This window comes from Chrysemys picta, unplaced genomic scaffold (genome assembly GCF_011386835.1).
Source record: "Chrysemys picta bellii isolate R12L10 unplaced genomic scaffold, ASM1138683v2 scaf311, whole genome shotgun sequence".
In the NCBI taxonomy this organism is placed as follows: domain Eukaryota; kingdom Metazoa; phylum Chordata; order Testudines; family Emydidae; genus Chrysemys; species Chrysemys picta.
This window is the reverse complement of record NW_027053018.1, coordinates 46,571-55,483: the sequence shown is the minus strand read 5'-3', so window position 1 is coordinate 55,483 and position 8,913 is coordinate 46,571. Positions and strand designations below refer to the sequence as shown.

The window sequence follows — 8,913 nt, the reverse complement described above, 5'->3', positions numbered from 1 at the left end:
ACAGGTGAGCAAAGCCCACAGGTAAGTGGGGAACATGGAGACCGGGGAGATGGGTCAAAAACGAGAGGGAGTGTGGGCTATATTGTCAGAGAGAAAGGAGGGTCAGGACAAAACTGGGAGGAAAGATCAAACCAGTATCTTAGATGACTATATACAAATGCGAGAAGTATGGGGAATAAGCAGGAAGAACTGGAAGTGCTAATAAATAAATACAACTATGACATTGTTGGCATCACTGAAACTTGGTGGGATAATACACGTGATTGGAATGTTGGTGTGGATGGGTACAGCTTGCTCAGGAAGGATAGACAGGGGAAAAAGGGAGGAGGTGTTGCCTTGTATATTAAAAATGTACACACTTGGACTGAGGTAGAGATGGACATAGGAGACGGAAGTGTTGAGAGTCTCTGGGTTAGGCTAAAAGGGGTAAAAAACAAGGGAGATGTCATGCTAGGAGTCTACTACAGGCCACCTAACCAGGTGGAAGAGGTGGATGAGGCTTTTTTTAAGCAACTAACAAAATCATCCAAAGCCCAAGATTTGGTGGTGATGGGGGACTTCAACTATCCGGCTATATGTTGGGAAAATAACACAGCGGGGCACAGACTATCCAACAAATTCCTGGACTGCATTGGAGACAACTTTTTATTTCAGAAGGTTGAAAAAGCTACTGGGGGGAAGCTGTTCTAGACTTGATTTTAACAAATAGGGAGGAACTCGTTGAGAATTTGAAAGTAGAAGGCAGCCTGGGTGAAAGTGATCATGAAATCATAGAGTTTGCAATTCTAAGGAAGGGTAGAAGGGAGAACAGCAAAATAGAGACAATGGATTTCAGGAAGGCAGATTTTGGTAAGCTCAGAGAGCTGATAGGTAAGGTCCCATGGGAATCAAGACTGAGGGGAAAAACAACTGAGGAGAGTTGGCAGTTTTTCAAAGGGACACTATTAAGGGCCCAAAAGCAAGCTATTCCGCTGGTTAGGAAAGATAGAAAATGTGGCAAAAGACCACCTTGGCTTAACCATGAGATCTTGCATGATCTAAAAAATAAAAAGGAGTCATATAAAAAATGGAAACTGGGACAGATTACAAAGGATGAATATAGGCAAACAACACAGGAATGCAGGGGCAAGATTAGAAAGGCAAAGGCACAAAATGAGCTCAAACTAGCTACGGGAATAAAGGGAAACAAGAAGACTTTTTATCAATACATTAGAAGCAAGAGGAAGACCAAAGACAGGGTAGGCCCACTGCTTAGTGAAGAGGGAGAAACAGTAACAGGAAACTTGGAAATGGCGTGTTGGGGTCCACTAGGCATAGCTACCAGGTAACTCGGGAGAGTGGAAGGCCACAAGTGCCGATGAAGCTCTTTTGCTCTGGGCCTATCTGAACCACAGAACTCCATCTTGGGAACTCTCACCTACTTCTATGCTAACTGTTTACATGCTCTGAAGTAGGCTGAAGCAGAAATGTAATGTCAGCTTTTTAGCAGATGGCTGCAGTTTCACTCACACTAGCAGAAATAATAGAGATAAGAAGCGGGGTAGTTAGTTTGCAGGCGTCTAACTCAAGGTCGCAAAGACTGAGAAAGTTTTCTCACAAGCTTCTGTAGAGCTTATTGTAACAGTTGTCTGGAAGGGAGGGGTAAGGGGGAACAGCCAAACAAAGAGATGTATGTAAACAGTTTGGAGTATAAAAGGTAAAAGTTGTTTGTATTTGTTGCACTGGATTTGAGACATGATGGTCTTCTAGTGCCATTTCAGAGCTCTGAAATAAACTTGGCTTGCTTTCTCCCCTCGGTGTCTTTATTGGTGCCAAGCACACCGGGCGACGGACCATTGTTGTCCGCTCGAGCCCTTTAGGGCAGGCAACAGTTTTGGCGTCCCTGGGTGGGCTCGAGGCTGAAATTTAGCCTTGCCCGGATCCCTCCTGGTGGCCGACGGATTACAGCAACGACCGACGCCCAGCGCGCACCGGTGACTTCATCGGGGGCCTCGGCGGAGACGTGGTTTGCTCGACCCCGGAGGGCACAACGGTGCAACGCACACAGACAGTGGAGAAGCAGCTGCGGGCGACGGTGAGGAACCGGTCCCGTTGATAGGGCGACGGTGGGGAACCGGTCCCGTTGATAGGGCGACGGTGACGGTGCAGAACCGGACCCTTGGATAAGGTAGGAACAGTCCAGTGGGGACTTGTCTGTTGTGACCTGGGGACGCCCAGAGTCTGCCTGTTATGACCTGGGGACGCCCAGAGTCTCCCTTGGTATGGGGCAGGGACAGAGTACAGCCGGCAGGGTACAGTGTACACCTTTAGAATGCATTCTGGTGAACTGGAAGGTGTTTGGATCTGATCAGTTGATTAAAAGTAAATTGAAAAGGTTCTGTACAGTTGATTGGCCTCAGTACCAGCTAGAGTGCCAAGAAAGGTGGCCACCGGAAGGATCACTTAATTACAACACGATCCTTCAATTGCTTTTGTTTTGTCAGAGAACCGGTAAATGGAATGAACATCTCTATGCGTATACGTTTATGGTGTTAAGAAATAGGACTGATATTTTGCTCAAGTGCTATTTGACTCCGACAGGCTCGGTAGTAACGGCTGCTAAACCCCAGAACCCTCCCACTGTTGTAATGCCAGAATCGGTGTCCCCTTCGGCTCCTCCACCCCCACAGGCTTTAGAGAGTACCCCCCCGCCCGTGGGATTGTATCCGTTGATTACTGAGAGTGTGGTAGCCCGTCCGGGAACTCAGGAACGGCCAGCACAGATAGTATCTGTCTACTCGCATGTACCTTTTAACCCTGTACATCTAGCTGCTTTTAAGGCAGAGGCAGGAGAATTTTCAACGAATCCAAGCAAGTTCATTTCTATCTTTGAAGGATGTCTAGCTAGTCATAAGCCTGACTGGGATGATTGTAATATACTTATGAGAACCCTGTTGTCTGAAGTGGAGCGGAATCAGGTTATAGCTAAGGCTAAGGATGAAGACAGAGAAGGCATTTAAGGTTTAAAGGGAAAGCTATTGGACACCAGAGGTTGTACAGAGTGGAATCCTCAGAAGTGAGTGTGCTCGTCCTGGTTTGTTGCTTCAAAGCTCTGCACAGAAGTTATGTTACGGGAAAGATGTATGATGGCAATGAGTATGTGTTAATGGTTGGAGAAGAGGTGTATGAGTGAAGAGCGGAAAGTTCCTTTGGAAGTTAGAAGAAGCCGAGAAAGGGAGAAGGAAAGAGAACAGAATGAGTTAACTGAGAGGAAAATACAGCTAGCAGGCCATCCAAGGACAGTGTTCACAGCCAAGACTTGGCTGACAACCAAGAGAAAGGGGGGCCTGAATGTGCCCAAGCAACTGTGAGATCTGCAAGGCATAAGGAAGACAAACGAAGGGTTAAAAAGCAGCTTTGTTGGACAGTATGGGCTCAAGGATTTAAAAATTCCCCCACTCTGTTTGGACAGGCTTTGGCCAGAGACTTGGAGGAGTGGGATAATTCAGACAGAGCCCTCCTGCTGCAATATGTAGATGACTTGTTGATTGCTGCTGTGGGTCTAATCCCTTGTCTCAGAGCTACTGTGAGTCTCCTAAACTTTATTGGACTGCAAGGATACAGGGTATCTCAAAGCAAAGCCCAAATTGCTCTTTCAGAGGTTCAATATCTGGGATTTCACATCAGGCAGGGAGAGAGACAGCTCTCAAACGAAAGGAAGGAGGCTATCTGCCAAGTTCCCATCCCCAGCAACCGTAAACGGCTTAGGGCATTCCTGGGCATGGCAGGTTTTTGCAGAATATGGATTCCAGAGTTTGGACTGTGGGCTAAACCTCTGTATGAATGTGTTAAGGGAGCGGATCATGACCCCTTTCACTGGTCCCCAGAAGCGGACAGGGCATTTAAAATCTTGAAAAGGAAGCTAATGGAAGCTCCAGCCCTGGGTTTGCCCGATATATCTAAGCCGTTCCAACTGTATGTGCATGAACGAAAAGGGGTAGCTTTGGGAATGCTTACCCAGCTATTAGGTGCCTGGAAACGTCCTGTGGCATACTTTTCTGAACAACTGGATCAAGTTTCAAAGGGATGGCCAGCCTGTTTGAGGGCGGTCGCAGCTACTGCTCTAGTGCTTGGGGAAGCTGAGAAACTGACACTGGGAGGAACTGTGCAAGTGTATGTTCCCCATATGGTCCAAGCCTTGCTGGACACTAAGGGTGGTCTTTGGCTCACACAGGCTCGGGTTGCTCGGTACCAGGCGAAGCTGTTAGAGAATCCTGAAGTCACCCTGCAGATCTGTCCCTCCCTTAATCCAGCTACCCTGCTACCAGAGACAGAAAAGCAGGAACATGACTGTCTAGAAATCATAGATGTTCAGTATTCTAGCCGCCCAGATCTAAAAGATCAGCCACTCCCAAATGCTGACTTGGAATGGTATACAGATGGAAGTAGTACTGTTGTGGATGGGCAAAGGAGGGCTGGTTATGCTATTGTGTCTCTTCATGATACCGTGGAAGCTGAGAGTTTACCGGCAGGAACATCTGCCCAGCTTGCTGAACTAGCGGCCCTGACTCGTGCACTCGAGCTGGCAAAAGACAAACGGGTTAATATCTTTACTGACTCAAAGTATGCTTTTGGGGTATTGCATGCTCACGCTGGTTTGTGGAAACAAAGGGGAATGCTAACAGCCCAAGGCTCTCCTGTCAAGCATGGGGCTCAAATTCTCCGGCTTTTAGAAGCGGTACAACTCCCCTCAGCAGTAGCAGTGGTACATTGCAAAGCCCATCAAAGGGAAGATTAAGATGTAACCAAGGGCAATGCCAGAGCAGACAGGGAAGCCAAGCGTGCTGCTACCCTGAAATCAGCAACTGAGGAGAATGCCCAAATGCATGCCCTCATCCCATCAGTGGGTGAGCTTGCAGCCCCTCAGTACTCCCAAGAGGACAGAAACCTGGCTGACAGTCTCGGTCTCCAGGAAAAAGAGGGATGGCTTTATTCCACAGAGGGAAAAATCCTCCTGCCCAAGGGCTTGATTCGACCAGTGTTGCAGAAACTGCATCAGACCACACACGCAGGCAGAGAGGCTCTTACCCAGCTCATGAATAAATATTTTCTAACCTCCGGACTTAAACCCCTAGCATCACAGGTACAAGCTGAATGTTTAAGCTGCCAAAAGAATAACCCTCGACCAGGAGTAGCAGTGCCACCAGCCACCCTGTAACCTACCCCAGGCCCAGGATTGGTGTGGCAAATAGACTTTACTGAGTTTCCCAGGACCCAAGGGTACAGGTACCTTCTCGTCTTAGTGGATCGATTCAGCGGATGGCCTAAGGCCTTCCCATGTCGCAACAACACTGCCAAGACAGTGGCTCTTAAGTTTGTCAAGGAAATCATTCCTCGCTTCGGCCTTCCTCAGTGGATGGAATCTGATAATGGAACACACTTCACATCTCAAATTGTTCAAAAGATATCAAGTGCTCTGCAAATCCCCTGGAAGCTCCACACACCCTGGCGACCACAAGCCAGTGGAGTAGTGGAACGCACAAATCAGACACTCAAGCGACACCTCTCAAAGGTCTGTCAGGAGGCCTCTCTTAAGTGGCCTGATGCCTTGCCCCTTGTGTTACTTCGCATTCGTGCTCTCCCTAAGGGTAGGATAGGGCTTAGTCCCTTCGAGATTATGTTTGGAAGAGCATGGCCTATGAATGGTACCCCAGTTCTGGCAGGGGAATGGGAAATGGGGTGTGGTTTCTTGTCTCAGTACATGTGCTCTCTGTCTGCTGTTCTTTCTTCTCTTCACAGGTATACCAAAGATTCACAGCCTCTTCTGCTGGATACTCCGGTCCACTCCCTGCAGCCTGGTGACTCCGTTCTCGTGCGAACCTGGAAGGACGAGCCTCTCCAAGAGAAGTGGAAGGGACCCCACACCGTCCTGCTTGTCACCCATACAGCGGCAAAGGTCGAAGGACACAAGAACTGGATTCATCACTCTCGACTGAAAGCAGTGCCCGCTCCTAAACAGTGGACTGTCCAGCCTGCGGAGAAGACTGCTAACGACGATTTGGGACTTAAGCTGTTATTCAAAAGACAGTAAGGGTCGCTGGGAATGCGTTGTGATCTTTCTGAACAGTCACAGCATACTCCCCGCGAGAACCCTGAGCATTGGTTTTATTTTCTCACAGAAGGCCGACCTGGCCTATGTATTTGGTCTTGTTATTTTTTTGACTTGTTTAAGTGTCAATAATTCTTCTTATCTTCTGGGCATTTGGGTTGTTGTAATTGTATGTGCCCTTATTGGAGAAGAGTGTTGTACCTATGTCCCAGAGTTTTCACAGGACATTAACAAGCACATCTTGTCAGCTGAACGGGCCTTTAACCAGTGGAAGGCCCAGGAAGGGGAACCCACTATTTTGGATTCCCTTTGGGGTTGGATACCTGGTTTAGGGGAACTAGGGGATATAGGGGAAAACATTGTTCGCATCTTGTTCACAGGTGTGGTGATATGTTTTGTTCTTGTTCTTTTGCTCATTTGCTGTAAAGTGCTCATACGTAAGATTTGTACCTCCCATACCCCAGAAGTTCCCTTATACCCTCTCATTGATAATCCTGATTGCATGGAGCTTAATCGCATTCTGTCTTTAGAGTATGAGAAAACTCTGACAAAGGTTTGTTGAGTGTTCTCAAAGGAGGGATTGTTGGGGTCCACTAGGCATAGCTACCAGGTAACTCGGGAGAGTGGAAGGCCACAAGTGCCGATGAAGCTCTTTTGCTCTGGGCCTATCTGAACCCCCAAACTCCATCTTGGGAACTCTCACCTACTTCTATGCTAACTGTTTACATGCTCTGAAGTAGGCTGAAGCAGAAATGTAATGTCAGCTTTTTAGCAGATGGCTGCAGTTTCACTCACACTAGCAGAAATAATAGAGATAAGAAGCGGGGTAGTTAGTTTGCAGGCGTCTAACTCAAGGTCGCAAAGACTGAGAAAGTTTTCTCACAAGCTTATGTAGAGCTTATTGTAACAGTTGTCTGGAAGGGAGGGGTAAGGGGGAACAGCCAAACAAAGAGATGTATGTAAACAGTTTGGAGTATAAAAGGTAAAAGTTGTTTGTATTTGTTGCACTGGATTTGAGACATGATGGTCTCCTAGTGCCATTTCAGAGCTCTGAAATAAACTTGGCTTGCTTTCTCCCCTCGGTGTCTTTATTGGTGCCAAGCACACCGGGCGACGGACCATTGTTGTCCCCTCGAGCCCTTTAGGGCAGGCAACAGGCGGAGATGCTTAATGACTTCTTTGTTTCGGTCTTCACCGAGAAGTCTGAAGGAATGCCTAACATAGTGAATGCTAATGGGAAGGGGGTAGGTTTAGCAGATAAAATAAAAAAAGAACAAGTTAAAAATCACTTAGAAAAGTTAGATGCCTGCAAGTCACCCGGGCCTGATGAAATGCATCCTAGAATACTCAAGGAGCTAATAGAGGAGGTATCTGAGCCTCTAGCTATTATCTTTGGAAAATCATGGGAGACGGGAGAGATTCCAGAAGACTGGAAAAGGGCAAATATAGTGCCCATCTATAAAAAGGGAAATAAAAACAACCCAGGAAACTACAGACCCCAGTGAGTTTAACTTCTGTGCCAGGGAAGATAATGGAGCAAGTAATTAAGGAAATCATCTGCAAACACTTGGAAGGTGGTAAGGTGATAGGGAACAGCCAGCATGGATTTGTGAAGAACAAATCATGTCAAACCAATCTGATAGCTTTCTTTGAGAGGATAACGAGCCTTGTGGATAAGGGTGAGGCTGTGGATGTGGTATACCTAGACTTTAGTAAGGCATTTGATACGGTCTCGCATGATATTCTCATTGATAAACTAGGCAAATACAATTTAGATGGGGCTACTATAAGGTGGGTGCATAACTGGCTGGATAACCGTACTCAGAGAGTTGTTATTAATAGTTCCCAATCCTGCTGGAAAGCCATAACGAGTGGGGTATCGCAGGGGTCTGTTTTGGGACCGGCGCTGTTCAATATCTTCATCAACGACTTAGATATTGGCATAGAAAATACGCTTATTAAGTTTGCGGATGATACCAAACTGGGAGGGATTGCAACTGCTTTGGAGGACAGGGTCATAATTCAAAATGATCTGGACAAATTGGAGAAATGGTCTGAGTTAAACAGGATGAAGTTTAACAAAGACAAATGCAAAGTGCTCCACTTAGGAAGGAACAATCAGTTTCACACATACAGAATGGGAAGAGACTGTCTAGGAAGGAGTACGGCAGAAAGGGATCTAGGGGTTATAGTGGACCACAAGCTAAATATGAGTCAACAGTGTGATGCTGTTGCAAAAAAAGCAAACCTGATTCTGGGATGTATTAACAGGTGTGTTGTGAGCAAGACACGAGAAGTCATTCTTCCGCTCTACTCTGCTCTGGTTAGGCCTCAGCTGGAGTATTGTGTCCAGTTCTGGGCACCGCATTTTAAAAAAGATGTGGAGAAATTGGAAAGGGTCCAGAGAAGAGCAACAAGAATGATTAAAGGTCTTGAGAACATGACCTATGAAGGAAGGCTGAAAGAATTGGCTTTGTTTAGTTTGGAAAAGAGAAGACTGAGAGGAGACATGATAGCAGTTTTCAGGTATTTAAAAGGGTGTCATCAGGAGAAGGGAGAAAACTTGTTCACCTTAGCCTCTAAGGATAGAACCAGAAGCAATGGGTTTAAAGTGCAGCAAGGGAGGTCTAGGTTGGACATTAGGAAAAAGTTCCTAACTGTCAGGGTGGTTAAACACTGGAATAAATTGCCGAGGGAGGTTGTGGAATCTCCATCTCTTGAGATATTTAAGAGTAGGTTAGATAAATGTCTATCAGGGATGGTATTTGGTCTCATAGACTCATAGACTTTAAGGTCAGAAGGGACCATTATGATCATCTGGTCTG

General features: G+C 46.6%; 1 long non-coding RNA gene across 1 annotated transcript; it reads left to right on the top strand.

The window, feature by feature from the left end:
• Window positions 1-1,741: 1,741 nt before the first annotated feature.
• Window positions 1,742-7,164, top strand: LOC135978554 (uncharacterized). Its single transcript, XR_010595952.1, has 2 exons — window positions 1,742-2,167; window positions 5,779-7,164. It is a non-coding gene; the product is annotated as an uncharacterized LOC135978554 (long non-coding RNA).
• The last annotated feature ends 1,749 nt before the right edge of the window (window positions 7,165-8,913 follow it).